Source organism: Pelophylax lessonae, assembly GCF_965119305.1.
Source record: "Pelophylax lessonae genome assembly, chromosome: 8".
Classification (NCBI taxonomy): domain Eukaryota; kingdom Metazoa; phylum Chordata; class Amphibia; order Anura; family Ranidae; genus Pelophylax; species Pelophylax lessonae.
In genome coordinates, this window is record NC_138775.1 from 206,096,470 (window position 1) to 206,113,005 (window position 16,536).

Here is a 16,536-nt window from a genome sequence, read left to right on the forward strand (position 1 = left end):
GCATCAGCGGGGGGAAGCTGGCGTGTGTGTCAGGCGGCTCCGATTACCACCTGACACCGGCGATCTTTACCCACTGAGAGAATAGGATGGACAGCTGATGTAAACACAGCCGCCCGTCCTTCTGCCTGCAATGATCACAGAGGCTATGTGATCACATGTCTCTGTGATCATTTCAAAAGCCCAACCTCCCCCCCCCCCACAGTTAGAATCACTCCCCTAGGCTTACATTTAACCCCTTGATCACCAACAGTATTAACCCTTTCCCTGCCAGTGTCATTATTACAGTAACAGTGCATATTTTTAGCACTGGTTACTGTAGTAATGTCACTGGTACTCCCAAAATTGTCAAAAATGTCAGTTAGGGGTCCAATCTGTCCGCTGCAATGTTGCAGTCCCGCAAAAAATCACAGATCACTGCCATTATTAGTAAAAAAAAAAAAAACAATAAAAATGACATAAATCTTTCCCGTAGTTAGTGACACAATACATTTTGCGCAAACCAATCAAAATACGCTTATTGCGATTTTTTTTACCAAAAATATGTAACAGAAAACAAATTGGCCTAAAATGTTAAAAAAAATTTAAGATTTAAAAAAAGATTTTTAAATTTTTTTTTTTTTTGGAATGTCATATAGCAGAATGTGAAAAATATTGTTTTTTTTTTTTCAAAATTGTTGCTCTTTTTTTGTTTATAGCGCAAAAAAAAAAAAAAAATTGCACAGGTGATCAAATATCACCAAAACACAGCTCTATTTGTGAGAAAAAAAGGACGTAAATTTTATTTGGGTACAGCGTTGCACGACTGCGCAATTGTCCGTTAAAGTCACGCAGTGCCGAATCGCAGAATAGGACCTGGTCAATATACAGGAAAATCTTCCGGTGCAGAAGTGGTTAAGGTCAGGAGTCTGTGATGGCCACTCCAGAACCTTCACCTTTACCTGCTGTAACCACTGGAGGGTCATCTTGACCTTGTGCTTTAAGTGGAGCTCCACCCAAAAGGGTAAGTTCCGCTTTAAAGTGATTGTAAAGTCTCGTTTTTTTTTTTGTTTTTTTTTAAATAACAAACGTTATATTTGCCTCCTTTGTGCAGCTGGTTTTGCACAGAGCAGCCTGGATCCTTCGCTTCTCGGGTCCCTCATTGCTGCTCCTGGCTCCTCCCTTCTACTGAGTGCCCCCACAGCAAGCAGCTTGCTAGGGGGGCACCCGAGCTGAGCTGCCATTCAGACACGAAGCTACCATTCTCTCTCCTAAATGGCTAACTAACTTTGATTGACAGCCATGGGAGCCAATGGGGCAGCAGCTGTGTCTCAGCCAATCAGGAGGGAGAGTCCCGGATGGCCGAGGGACTCGTGGACATTGCTGGAGAGAGAGGGGGCACAGGTAAGTATTAGGGGGTGCTTGGGGGGCTGCTACACACAGACGATTTTTTATTTTTATTTTTTATTTTATTGCATAGAATGAATGCAGATAAAAAAAACCTTCTGGCTTTACAACTCCTTTAAGTACTCCTCCCCCCCAAATATTCCATATTTGGCAAGTCTTTTTTTTTTAGGGGGGCAAGTACCTAGTTTTGACAGGTACCGGCTCCCACTTCCGCTCCTCCTCCCTCCTTACAATCTTCTGAAACATATCAAAGGTCCCAGAAGATTGCCCGGCTCGTGCATGTGCAGTGCACACCCTGCTGTGAAGCCGCAAACTATCACAGCCGGGTGCCCACACTTGCAATGCCGATGCCGCAAGGAGGAGAGAGAGAGAGAAGCGAGGCTGCAGGTGGCTGCATCGCTGGACCATGGGACAGATGAGTGTGTGTTTATTAAAAGTCAGCAGCTACACTTTTCTCATCACTTCCTGGTATGGCTATGGGACAGGAATTGAAGCAAAATCTCGCCAATGGCAAAAAATAAACTATCAGGGGTTATAACCATCCCCTTCTCTATCCAAAATGAAAAAAAAAGTTTTGCTTATAGTTCTACTTTAAAAAGAGCCAATCAACTATGTAATAGTAAATGGCTTCATATAATCACTATCCTTAAATAAAGTTTTTTTTTTTTTTTTTTTTAATCAGTCATATTTACAATATCAATGCCAAAATTTCACGATTTCTGCCAGAGTATGCAAACTTTTGAACACAACTGTATATATACAATATACAAACCCAATTCCAAAAAAGTTGGGACACTGTACAAATTGTGAGTAAAACAAGAATGGACTAATTTACAAATCTCAAACTTATATTTTATTCACAATATAATATAGATAACATATCAAATGTTGAAAGTGAGACATTTTGAAATGTCATGCCAAGTATTGGCTCATTTTGGATTTAATGAGAGCTACACATTCCAAAAAAGTTGGGACAGGTAGCAATAAGAGGCCGGAAAAGTTAATTGTACATATAAGGAACAGCTGGAGGACTAATTTGCAACTTATTAGGTCAATTGGCAACATGATTGGGTTTAAAAAGAGCCACTCAGAGTGGCAGTGTCTCTCAGTAGTCAAGATGGGCAGAGGATCACCAATTCCCCCAATGCTGCTGCGAAAAATAGTGAAGTAATATCAGAAAGGAGTTTCTCAGAGAAAAATTGCAAAGAGTTTGAAGTTATCATAATCTTCAGTGCATAAAATCATCCAAAGGTTCAGAGAATCTGGAACAATCTCTGTGTGAAAGGGTCAAGGCAAGAAAACCATATTGGATGCCGTGATCTTCGGGCCCTTAGACGGCACTGCATCACATATAGGAATGCTACTGTAATGGAAATCTCAACATGGGTTCAGGAATACTTCCAGAAAACATTTTCGGTGAACACAATCCACCGTGCCATTCACTGTTGCTGACCAAAACTCTATAGGCCAAAAAAGAAGCCATATCTAAATATGATATAGAAGCGCAGGCGTTTTCTCTGGGCCAAGGCTCATTTAAAATGGACTGTGACAAAGTGGAAAACTGTTCTGTGGTCAGACGATTTAAAATTTGAAGTTCTTTTTGGAAAACTGGGATGCCATGTCATCCGGACTAAAGAGGACAAGGACAACGCAAGTTGTTATCAGCACTCAGTTCAGAAGTCTGCATCTCTGATGGTATGGGGTTGCATGAGTGCGTGTGGCATGGGCAGCTTACACATCTGGAAAGGCACCATCAATGCTGAAAGGTATATCTAAGTTCTAGAACATCATATGCTCCCATCCAAAAGTTGTCTCTTTCAGGGAAGACCTTGCATTTCCAACATGACAATGGCAGATCACATACTGCATCAATTACAACATCATGGATGCATAGAAGAAAGATCCGGGTACTGAAATGGCCAGCCTGCAGTCCAGACCTTTCACCCATAGAAAACATTTGGCGCATCATAAAGAGGAAGATGCGACAAAGAAGACCTAAGACAGTTGATCAACTAGAAGCCTGTATTGGACAATAATGGGACAACATTTCTATTCCTAAACTTAAGCAACTTGTCTCCTCAGTCCCCAGACATTTGTAGACTGTTATAAAAAGAAGAGGGGATGCCACACATTGGTAAACATGGCCTTGTCCCAACTTTTTTGAGATGTGTTGATGCCATGATATTTAAAATCAACTTATTTTTCCCTTAAAATTATACATTTTCTCAGTTTAAACATTTGATATGTCATCTATGTTGTATTCTGAATAAAATATTGAAATTTGAAACTTCCACATCATTGCATTCTGTTTTTATTCACAATTTGTACAGTGTCCCAACTTTTCTGGAATCGGGTTTGTATATATAATACAGTAAACCTTGGATTGCAAGCAAAATTTGTTCCAGAAACGTGCTTATAATGCAAAGCACTCATATATCTAAGTGAATACCCCCTAAGAAATAATGGAAACTTAAATGATTTGTTCCACAACCATTTATTCACAAGTCTTTGAGTCTATAGTCCATATAAAAGATTATAGCCACACATTTAAACAGCATCATACCACAGATACCTACATACCCAACTTTGTTCCCTGACCTTAGGTCTTATGATTGATCGCTTAGACGTAGTATACATGCATCTATGTATGCACATTATCCTTGCTCTATTGTGCTAATCCACTCACCTGCCTCCAGGACATGAGTTTGCTTCACCATTCTAAGACTCTAAAGCCTAGTACACACGCAACGATTATCGGCCGACCGATCGTCCGTCTTTTGTCCAGAGTGGTGTTTTGTTGGTTGGAATGTGCCTAGACTGCACACAAATTTTCCCGCACGACAAAATTCTACTTCAGAAGTGATGTCATGTGTTGGTTTGCTTTCTTTGTGTTCTTTCTTCTCTGAGCATGCCCAGTCTTGCTCATTAGATTTTTCCTTGTCGAAATCTGTACTGACTGCACGAAAATCGGCCGTGTTTTGACGGCGGACAAAAATTTTATAGCCTGCACACCAGATTTTTTTCGGCCGAAAAGTCGGAGTCGTTTGTCGGAAGCATCATACTAACAAGCCGAAAGTCAGCAGATCGCTCGTCGGATGAAAATTCCCTGCCGATTTTCGACGCGTGTGTATGAGGCTTTAGACTCTTCGCTTCACTGTGTCCATGAGGCAGATGATGGGAAATTGCCAAACTTTTTACGGTTACACAGTTGTGCCTTGTTCTTTTTCACTTTAAGCTACTTGCTTCTGCTCCCATTGATTTGATGGGAAAGATCCCTTACCTGTCTCTCTGTCAGTTTACAATTTACATAATGATTGTGATATTGTTTTGTTATTCTATGAAACCCATGTAGCAATGTCCCCGCAGGGGCTGCTGAATATAGACTTGACAGGCTCCCCTGATTAGCAGCACACGGTTATCTTGAGATATAGTTTGTAGATCCCTTCCTTGCTCCTGATGGCTCGTCACACAAGTAAACAGTCTAGGGGTGTTGGGTTTTTTTTGTGTTTATTTGGAACTGGGAATAATGGGATATTCCAGTTGAACTATTCTCATTAGTTGGGGACTTCTATCTTCAGACCTTCTAGGTTGATTGGAAACAGCTAGGCTGCTTAATCCACACTTCCACAAGTGTAGAAAGGGTTAAGTCTCTTGCTCTTCACTTCCTAACAAGATGACTTAGTGGATGATAACTTATCTTCAGGACACTTTCACTAGCATCCCCTTTCAACCGAAACCCGTCCACTGACTATCCTAAGAGCAGTGGTGCCCCCACCCCCCCCCAGGTCAGGCCCCTTGACACAAGATTCTGTACTCACTGTACTGCAGAGACAGATCCTCCGGCGTCTCCCCTCTCAGTCAGCTCCTCTGGACCTCCGGGATAAGTTCCTCACTGCTACTCTCCAGGCCCTCAGGACGACCTCCAGTGGCCACATGGCACCTCTACAGAGGAGGAGGCAGCTGTCCCCCTCCCTCCGGGACTCCGCTATCCAGATGAAAGACCTTGAGCACATGTGCTCCTGGTTTTTATACAGTATCCCAGCATGCACAGAGGCACTTTTCCTCTGCCAAATCACCAGCGCTGTATCAAAAGTCTGTGCACCCATTTGTCAGGTATCTACCCACTGTCCAATATGCTTCCCTATTGGACCAGTGTGAAACACTCTCCAGACAGAACGAGTTGCATCCTGAGCACAATGAGCAGACCTCACTAACAGATCCTGCTCTCTGGTAGGCAGAGAACAATATAGATTTACCTGCAGCCCTTCTGGTAAGCAGACAGAGCTCAAAACTATACTTTCTCACTAGCACCTACCTAGGAGGGTGCTACACTGTATATGTTTATACTGTATATGTATGTGTGTATATATATATATATATATATATATATATATATATATATATATAAAAATACACACTTTGTGGGAGTGCATTGTAGCAGAGGACTAGAGTTCTGCTTTAAAGCCCAACTCCAGGTATGTTTAAAATGATCCCTTGCAGTGGAGCTATGCCTGCACTGCAAGGTTTACCTGCTTGTTTTGACAAGGGGAGAGGAAAAGCATTTTAACTTACCCGATCATGTTCTGCCCAGCAGATGGCTCCCCCCATGCTTCAGCAGTGGATTGTCCCTCGGCATCATTACATCCAATACAGGCCAATGGACCCTGCATTGGTGTTGATGAACTTTAGACAGCTGGAGTGTGGGGGAGAAGACACCACAGGGACCAGTGTGAAAGAGCAAAAAAAAAAAAAATGGGAAAGTAAATCTTCTTTTCTGTGTTCCCTAGTAGTGATGTCGCGAACCTAAAATTTGCCGTTCGCGAATGGCGAACGCGAACATCGGCAAATGTTCGCGGAGCGGGCGAACCGCCATAGAGTTCAATAGGCAGGCGAATTTTAAAACCCACAGGCACTCTTTCTGGCCACAATAGTGATGGAAAAGTTGTTTCAAGGGGACTAACACCTGGACTGTGGCATGCCGGAGGGGGATCCATGGCAAAACTCCCATGGAAAATTACGTAGTTGACGCAGAGTCGGGTTTTATTCCATAAAGGGCATAAAACACCTAACATTCCTAAATTGTTTGGAATAACATGCTTTAAAACATCCAGTGTGTGTATACGATCAGGTATGATGTTGTATCGATCAGGTAGTGTAAGGGTTACGCCCGCTTTACAGAGACAGACCAAACTCCCCGTTTAACGCACCGCAAACAACCGCAAACAGACCAGAACCGACCAAATTGGGACAGGAACTGGGCTTTAAGGGTTAGGGTTAGGTTTAGTGTTAGGGGCTAGGGTTAGGGTTACGGTGAGATACTTAGGGTTAGAGTTAGTAACCCTACCCCTACGCCTCTAACCCTAACCATCTAACCCTAAGCACTAAAAATAACCCTAACCCTAACCCTAATTCTAATTTTTTTTCTGGTTCTGGACATGCTACAGAGCTGAAACTTCACGGGTACACTTTTTAGACCCCCCAGACACTGAATCACACAAAAAAAAGTTCTTAAAAATTGTCATTTTTTGATAGAGAGCTAATTATTGGAAAAAAAAAAATAAAAATAAAAATAAAAAAAAATAAAAAATTTCTTTGGATTTAGCGTCTGGGGGGTCTAAAAAGTGTACCTGTGAAGTTTCAGCTCTGTAGCATGTCCAGAACCAGAAGAAAATTACCAATTTAGGGCTAGGGCTAGGGTTAGGGTTATTTTTATGGCTAGGCTTAGAGGGTTAGGGTTAAGGTTAGAGGGTTAGGGTTATGGTTAGAGGGTAAGGGTTAGGTTTAGTGTTAGGGGCTAGGGTTACGGTGAGATACTTAGGGTTAGAGTTAGTAGCCCTACCCCTACCCCTCTAACCCTAACCCTCTAACCCTAAGCACTAAAAATAACCCTAACCTTAGCCCTGACCCTAACCCTGGCCCTAACCCTAACCCTAATTCTAATTTTTTTTTTTCTGGTTCTGGACATGCTACAGAGCTGAAACTTCACAGGTACACTTTTTAGACCCCCAGACAATAAATCACACAAAAAAAAGTTCTTAAAAATTGTCCTTTTTGATAGAGAGCCAATTATTGGAAAAATTAAAAAAAAATAAAAATAAAAAATTTCTTTGGATTTAGTGTCTGGGGGGTCTAAAAAGTGTACCTGTGAAGTTTCAGCTCTGTAGCATGTCCGGAACCAGAAAAAAATTACCAATTAGGGTTAGGGCTAGGGTTAGGGTTAGGGCTAGGGTTAGGGCTAGGGTTAGTTTTTGGGTTAGGGTTATTTTTATGGCTAGGCTTAGAGGGTTAGGGTTAAGGTTAGAGGGTTAGGGTTATGGTTAGAGGCAGGGGCGGACTGACCATTCGGGGGTTAGGGCACTGCCCGAGGGCCCAGGGTCAGTAGGGGGCCCCATGAGAGGCTACACACTACAGAAAGAAGCCAGGAACTTCCATGCAGGCTATGCTGTGGTAGATATTAAAATGCCCACTCTATGTAGCTGAGCTGCAATTTGTAGTTGGGGCTTTGTGTGGCTTGAGTGTGGCCACAGGGGGCCCCATGATCTCTGATTGCCCGGGGGCCCCATGAGTTGTCAGTCCACCCTTGGTTAGAGGGTTAGGGTTAGGTTTAGTGTTAGGTCGATAGGGTTACGGTGAGATACTTAGGGTTAGAGTTAGTAACCCTACCCCTCTAACCCTAACCCTAGCCCTAACCCTAAGCACTAAAAATTACCCTAACCTTAGCCCTGACCCTAACCCTAGCCCTAACCCTAACCCTAGCCCTAACCCTAATTCTAATTTTTTTTTTCTGGTTCTGGACATGCTACAGAGCTGAAACTTCACAGGTACACTTTTTAGACCCCCCCCCCCCCCCCAGACAATAAATCCAAAGAAATTTTTTTTTTTTTTTAAGTTCTTTTTTTTTTTTTTTCAATAATTGGCTCTCTATCAAAAATGAAAATTTTTAAGAACTTTTTTTTTGTGTGTGATTTAGTGTCTGGGGGGTCTAAAAAGTGTACATGTGAAGTTTCAGCTCTGTAGCATGTCCAGAACCAGAAAAAAGATCATTTTTCAGTAGAGCAGGGATGGTGGGAACCCTACTTTCCTGGCAGTCTCCATGGCAGCCTACGTGTGGGTTAACCCCGCCTCCTCTCCAATGGTATAGGACCCCCCTCTATAAATTTCAGCTTGCAGGCACAGCCAGTGTTCCTTTTTTGTCCTCCTCCAAGGATCAACTATTTGGATTATTTCCTGTTGGAATTTGGTCGGCTTACCTCAGAATGAAAAGTCGGTGTCTATGTCCAGGGCCCAGCCACGGGCGGGTGAGTGACATTTCAAAATCCCCTTTGGCTGATAACTGTGCGGTGCTTCGGATGGCCGACGGATATCCTGACAGGGTCTGAAGATTTGTCTCCTCCATGGCAGTGTTTTTGTTATGTTTGTTTGTCTCCAAACTATCTTTCTTTGCTATCCCTGGTGGCCCAATGGCGGCTGGAACGCTCCGTGCGTTCCAGCCATCTCCTTCCTGCTTCCCCTCCGCTCAGTCCGGCGGACGCATGCGCTGTATGGTAATGGAGCTCCGCTCGCTGCCTGCGCATGCGCACTTCGCCGCGTTCGGAAGCGAGGCCTGGTCCGCGCATGCGCACTTGCGATCACGGCCGGCCATCGCTGACGTCATCCTGGCGCGAAAATTTAAACGCCTGTCAGCTCCAGAGCATTTGGGAATGCACTGTGGGCATAGCGACGTCTTCCCGGTACCTTGTCCGTTTGTTTACCAGGTATGTGGGGACCGGATGCTGCATACCTTTTTGTGGTATGCAGGGGGGGGGGAGAGCGGTTGGATGCATATTAGGACAACACCTGAATGTTCCTTATTGCTTTGTAGTGATCCCTGTATGCTCTACTTCCTAGTGAGTTTGTGGTTTTGCCTGAAACATGGATCCTGCTTCACCGCCCTCTTGTGGCCAGCCCTCTCACAACAGGTGAGTGCTGGTACATTTAGAGGGATATGAAGGGAGGGATGCTGGCTCATGATTCATGGCTAAATCCTGTGTCTCCCTGGATTTCTCTTTCTCCCAGCTCCTCCAGGTCTGGTCAAGAAAGAGACCCTGTCAGGCCACGAAGAGAATCATCTTCAAGGTCAAGACGCCGTGAGTCTCCATCAGGGAGCAGACATGAGAGGAGACGCTCACATTCCTCCTCCAGACACCGCACACACCGCCACAGTAGCCATACGGCCCAGAGAGCCTGTTGGGGTTGTGGGGCGCATGTCCCAGAGGACAAGTCCCTTTGCGAGCCCTGTTTCGCTCGTGCAGCTGGTGAAAGAGAGTCTGAAGATCAGAGATTGGAATCCCTGGTGAAACGGATTGTCCAACAATCCATGAAAGAGTGGAATGCTAGTCCCACACCTGGATCTGCTACTCCCAGCTCTCCTGCTGATGCTCCTGAAGAGCAAGGTCCCTCTCAGCCAAGCTTCACTTCCGGGAAATCCTCAGAGAGCGATTCGGAAGAAGAGGAAGGTGCAGTTGGGGGTTTTGATTTTGCCCTTGTTGCACCTCTCATAAGAGCAGTCAAAGAGGCTCTGAAATGGGAAGATCCCAGTACCCCACAAGTAAAACAGAGAAGGTTTTTCAAACATTTGGGGAAAGAGCGGCTAAACTTTCCGCTCCTGTCAGAATTGAAGGATGTCATCCTAGAAGAGTGGAGTAAAGGGGACAGCAAGACCTCCTTATCCTCCAAACTGTCCAAGTTGTATCCTTTTAAATCGGAAGAAGTCAGTCACCTGGAATCAGCTCCTCTGGTTGATGCTGCAGTTTCCAGACTGGCTAAACACGTTACACTCCCGCTGGATAATGCGGTGTCCTTTAAAGACCCTCTGGATAGGAAGATGGACTTGGATTTAAAAAGAATTTATGTCACAGCCGGTGCGGCTTGTAAACCTGTGCTAGCACTAGCAGCCATGTCTAAGGCCATGGAAACCTGGGTTTCTGATGTTGAACTAAAATTAAGAAGTGTGTCTGAAGATGCAGTAGAGAACTCTCCTGTTCAGGAACTGAAGTTAGCTTCTGTGTTTCTTGGAGAAGCATCCATTGATGTGTTAAGTCTCTTATCCAGATCCATGTTGGCTTCTGTCACAGCCAAACGGGCCCTGTGGTTGCGTCCCTGGCTGGCAGACCCAGCCTCTAAACAGGCTTGGTGCAAAATCCCTTTTGAAGGTTCCTCTTTATTTGGAAACAAATTGGATAATGCAATTACTAAAGTGACGGGTGGAAAGTCAGGTCTCCTTCCCCAAGATAGGCGCCACTTTGGCCCTAAGAAGCAGCAACCAAGAAAGCAGTTTGCAGAGCGATCAAAGGATGCCCGCTCATATAGGCCTGGGCGAGATTACAGGAGAAATTGGAAGAGCAGCCAAGCATCCTCTCGTAAGCCGGTCAGAGGCTCAGCACCTTCCGGTCAAGAAACCTCAAAGTCCTTTTGAGATTGGGCCCGTTCAGACATGCCAGGTGGGGGCACGCCTGCTCCACTTTCAGCGTGTCTGGGCGGCCTCAATCTCAGACTTCTGGACCATCAGGACAGTGTCCACAGGACATACATGGACTTTCTCAACAGATCCCGTGTCCAGATTTATTCCCACTCGCTTGCCTTCTCAGGACGAGAAAAGAAACGTTTTGCTCGACTATGTAAGCACTTTGGTAGCTCAGGGCGCAATAATTCCGGTGCCCGTGCAGGAAAGATTCCAAGGCGTGTACTCGCCCCTCTTTCTAGTACAGAAGAAGAATGGATCCTGGCGCCCTGTGATAGATCTCACCTATCTCAACAGGTTCATCAAGAACGAAAAGTTCAAAATGGAAACCTTATCTACTATCCAGAAAGCAGTACTTCCAGGAGACTGGCTAGTGTCAATAGATCTCAAAGACGCGTATTTCCATGTGCCTATAGCAGTAAACTTCCACAAGTACCTTCGTTTCGCGGTAGAACATCAACACTTCCAGTTCATCTGCCTTCCTTTTGGCCTGTCCACATCCCCAAGGGTGTTTTCCAAGGTCCTTCTAGCTGTGGTGGCTCTAATCAGAACAAAGGGTGTACGTCTACATCACTACTTGGACGATCTTCTACTGTTGTCACAAGACCGGGATCAACTTTTGTTCCACAGGGACCTGGTCACTACAACTCTCATGGAGTTCGGGTGGTTGTTGAATCTTCAAAAAAGTCATCTGGAGCCCTCTCAACATCTGGTCTATCTAGGGGCTCAATTCAACACCGTTCAGAATACACTTTCTCTGCCTCTAGAGAAAATCCCGGTGGTTCGGGAGAGGATCCTTCCAGCCCTCTCATCCTCTTTTCTGACGGCATCCCAGTGTCTCAAGATCATCGGCACAATGGTTTCGACGGCCCCTATGGTCAAGTGGGCACTGTGGCGAATGCGGCCCTTTCAGAGGGGCTTCCTTCGGCAGTGGAATCCGGAAGATCACGATCAGCATATCTTTATTTCCCACAGCATGAGGAGCAGCTTATTTTGGTGGCTCCAACGCAAGAACCTGCTCAATTGCCATTCTCTAGTCCCCATCACATGGGTCATCATTACAACCGACGCCAGCAACTCTGGCTGGGGAGCCCATTGCATGACAGAGGTGGCTCAAGGGAAATGGCCCCCGCAAGCCCACTCCCCGGTTTCCAACGTCCTGGAGCTTCGTGCGGCTTTTCTAGCTCTTCAAGCTTTCCATCATCTAATAGAAGGCAAATCCGTACTTCTTCGAATGGACAACACCACGGCAGTGGCTTATGTGAAAAGACAGGGCGGTACCAGGAGTCTCTCCCTTCTTCAAGAAGTAGACCCAATCATGACATGGGCCCAAGCCCATCTGTCCAACATCTCGGCGGCCTACATTCCGGGGCCACAGAATGTTCAGGCAGATTTCCTTTCCAGAGTTCAGTTGAATCACAACGAGTGGTCTCTCCACATAGACTCATTCAAGTGGATTCTGTCCCTAGGGGTCTCACCAGAAGTAGACCTGTTTGCATCTCCATGCAACCACAAGCTAGTCCGGTACTTCACACGCAGCAAGTGTCACCAAGCATGCGGAACGGATGCTCTGACCGACAGATGGGAATTCAGCAGGGCATATGCTTTTCCCCCATTTCCCATCATCCTCAGATTTCTTCAGAGACTCCAAGCGGAAGATGTGGAGATCGTCATGGTAGCCCCTCACTGGCCGAACAGGCCCTGGTTCCCACTTCTCCTGCAACTCAGCTATCGGAGCCCGATTCCCCTGCCCATCAAACCAGACCTTCTCTCGCAGGGAACAACATTACACCCCTGCCCCGCCTTGCTCAGGTTAACGGTCTGGTTCTTGAGAGGGAGAGGTTGGAGTCACTCGGATGCCCTCCTGGGGCAATCCCTACTTTAATGAACTCTAGGAGACCTAGCACGAACAGAGTTTACTGTAGAGTCTGGTCTAGATTCTTGGAATTCACGTACCCGGAGGGAAATCATTCCCTGAATTTCGGAGTTCAAGAAGTCCTGAAGTTCCTTCAAGCAGGTCTGGATAAGTCCCTATCAGTTGGGACTCTCAGGGTGCAAATATCAGCCTTATCGGTGTTCTCAGGGTTCTCCTGGGCCAAGCATATACTCATACAACAATTCTTCAAAGGTGCGGTCAGACTCAGACCTCAGAGGAAGCCAAGGTCCTTTCAAGATCTAGTTTGTCGGACTCCATTAAAGATCTTACCATTAAAACAGCCTTTTTAGTAGCAATCACTTCAGCTAAAAGAGTTTCTGAGATTAGTTCTCTTGGTTATAAAGAACCTTTTCTCACGTTTTTCCCGGACCGAGTAGTCCTAATTCCGATGCTCAATTCCAATCCGAAGGTATCATCGGTTTTTCATGAGAACCAGGAGATTGTACTTCCTACCTTTCGTTCTTCAGAGGATAATGAACCTCATCCCTTGGATGTAGGGAAAACTCTTATGGAATATCTCCAGTCAACGTCTTCTTTCAGACAATCGGATAATCTCTTCGTCCTTTTCTCAGGCAAGAATAGAGGGAAACGGGCCTCGTCAAGGTCCATTGCGGCCTGGATTGTGTCTGCCATTCAGCGAGCTTACTGTGTAGAGGGTTTGGCTCCTCCGGAGGCGGTGACAGCCCACTCGACGAGAAGCATCTCAACGTCCTGGGCGGCTTCACATCATGTTGCACCAGAAGTAGTCTGCAGAGCAGCTTCATGGTCTTCTGTAAATACGTTCATGACACATTATTGTGTGGAGCCAGCCTCCTTATCTTCAGTTAATTTTGGCTTGACTGTTTTGTCTGCTAATAATTTGAAGTAAAATTTGATTTGAAACATTCCCACCCGTGTGGTTTGGGCTAGTTATTTCCCACACGTAGGCTGCCATGGAGACTGCCAGGAAAACGGAAAATTCCTATCATACTTACCGTAATTTTCCTTTCCTGGTGGTCTCCATGGCAGCCGGAGTTCCCACCCTCTGGTCTTGGATTCGGCTAAGATATGGAACACTGGCTGTGCCTGCAAGCTGAAATTTATAGAGGGGGGTCCTATACCATTGGAGAGGAGGCGGGGTTAACCCACACGTAGGCTGCCATGGAGACCACCAGGAAAGGAAAATTACGGTAAGTATGATAGGAATTTTCCGTTTTTTATAATGATCTTTTTTTTCTGGTTCTGGGCATGCTACAGAGCTGAAACTTCACAGGCACACCTTTTAGACCCACCAGACACTAAATTCAAAGGAATTTTTTTTTAAGTTTTTTTTTTTTCAATAATTGGCTCTCTATCAGTAGAGCAGGGATGGTGGGAACCCCTTTTACACCTATATGATCTTTTTTTTCTGGTTCTGGACATGCTACAGAGCTGAAACTTCACAGGTACGCTTTTTAGACCCCCCCAGACACTAATCCAAAAAAAGTCATGCCTGCCACCGTATATATTAGTGGTGGGTGGGCAGTGGCACTGCAGTGGGCACAGTACACTCTGTGGACCTGACAGTCACTGGCACCCAGGCAACTGCAATTATAAAAAATATATATATATTTTTAATTTGCAAGCTGCTGTGCCACCGTATATATATCAGTGGTGGGTGGGCACGCAGTGGCACTGCAGTGGGCACAATACACTCTGTGGACCTGACAGTCACTGGCAGCCCAGGCAACTGCAATAATAAAAAATATATATTTTTTTTCAATTTGCAACAAGATGCTGTGCCACCGTATATATAAAAGTGGTGGGCAGTGCACTGCAGTGGGTACAGTACACTCTGTGGACCTGACACAGCACTCACTGCAATTATGACAGAGGAAAAAAAATATTTTTTAAAATGCAAGGTACTGTGCCTGTGCCACCCGAAATGAGTGTGGTGTGCACACAGTACAGTCTGTGGTGGGTCTGTGGCCTCTCACACACAGCGGGCAGGTAACTGCAGTGCACAATAGATATATATATATATATATATATATATATATATAAAATACTCAAATACCAGCCCTCAAAAGGGCTTTTGGGGACAATAGATATATATATCACAGAACAAAAAAAAAATTACACAAATACCAGCCCTCAAAAGGGCTTTTGGGGACAATATATATATATATATATATATATATATATATATATATCACAGAACAAAAAAAATTACACAAATACCAGCCCTAAACAGGGCTTTTTGGGGACAATAGATATATATATATATATATATATATATATATATATATATATATTAGGGATGCACCGAAATTAAATTCTTGGCCGAAGCCGAATAATAATGAAATGTTTGGCCGAAGGCCGAATACCGAACGCGGTGTTTCACATTTTTTCCATTTATTTTGCCAATTTTTTGTCCTCTCTCTTGTCCTCTCATGTCTCTCTCTCTCTTGTCCTCTCATGTCTCTCTCTCTCTCTCTCTTGTCCTCTCATGTCTCTCTCTCTAAATGTTACTGTAGGGAATGGGATTCAGTGCACACTGCAGCCTTGTACCATAGGGTTAATGTTAGTGACACTGTAGGGATTGGGAAGGATGCTGGGAATGGAAATCAGGAAGCATGCAGGCAGCCTTGTAAATTTTAATTGCAGATACAGGGCACTGGGCAGGTCAGGGTTAATGTGGTAACATCAATTACTCAGTGACAGTCAGTCAGTGTCAGTGTGGACTCGATCAGATTATACAGTGACAGACAGTCCTCATAGTGGTGGTAGTAGGAGGCTGGAGGTGGACTAGTAGGAGCCTGGAAAGGAGCACAGCCGCATACATACATTACTCACTCGTGCACTGCAGCCCGCCCCACACATTCAGTGAGTCTTACTCTCCTCCCTAGTTTTTTCAATGGCACATTCAGGAAGCCAATCACGCCGTGAGTAGCGGCACAGCGGAACCAATCAGGTGTGCAGGCACGCGTGATTGGTTCGCTGTGCAGCTAATCACGGCGTGATTGGCTTCCTGAATGTGCCATTGAAAAAACTAGGGAGGAGAGTAAGACTCACTGAATGTGTGGGGCAGGCTGCAGTGCACGAGTGAGTAATGTATGTATGCTCACCGCTGAAGTGTCCCGGCTTCCCCTGCCTAACACGGAAGTCTGTGAGTCCTCCTCTGAGTCCCTTCCCCCTGTAAATATCGTGACCTCGGCGATATGAATATCGCCTACGGCCACAGAACGATATCGTTCAGCCCTATTGTTCGGCACAAAATTATTCGGCCTTTTGACTTATTCGGCCGAACACCGAAAGTGCTATTTTTTCTATTTTCGGCCGAATAATGTTCGGCCGCCGAATATTCGGTGCATCCCTAATATATATATATATATATATATATATATCCAAAAAAAAAAACCTCAAATACCAGCCCTAGGAAGGGCTTTTTGGGGTGCTGTCCTTACAGCAGGAGTGTACCAAGAACACTGGCTAACAACAAGACCGGGAACACTGACTAACTGTCCCTAGCTATAACAGCAGCAGCAGCACTTTCCCTGCTCTCAGTAACACACTGCTTCAGAAACGATCTAAGATGGATGCTGCCCTTGCTTATTTATAGGAGGTGGGAGGGTGTGGGAGGGAGGTATGCTGATTGGCCTGGAATGTGTCTGCTGACTGTGAGGTTCAGGGTCAAAGTTTGCCTCAATGATGATATATAGGAGGCGGACCGAACATCGCATATGTTCGCCCGCAGCGG

At 45.1% G+C, this 16,536-nt stretch overlaps 1 protein-coding gene across 1 annotated transcript in view; it reads right to left on the minus strand.

The window, feature by feature from the left end:
- LOC309561730 (calcium-activated chloride channel regulator 1-like) overlaps positions 1-16,536 on the minus strand; it is a gene marked incomplete at its 3' end in the record, with an annotated part of 83,028 nt that overhangs the window by 50,647 nt on the left and 15,845 nt on the right. The gene's annotated exons all lie outside the window — the stretch shown is intronic.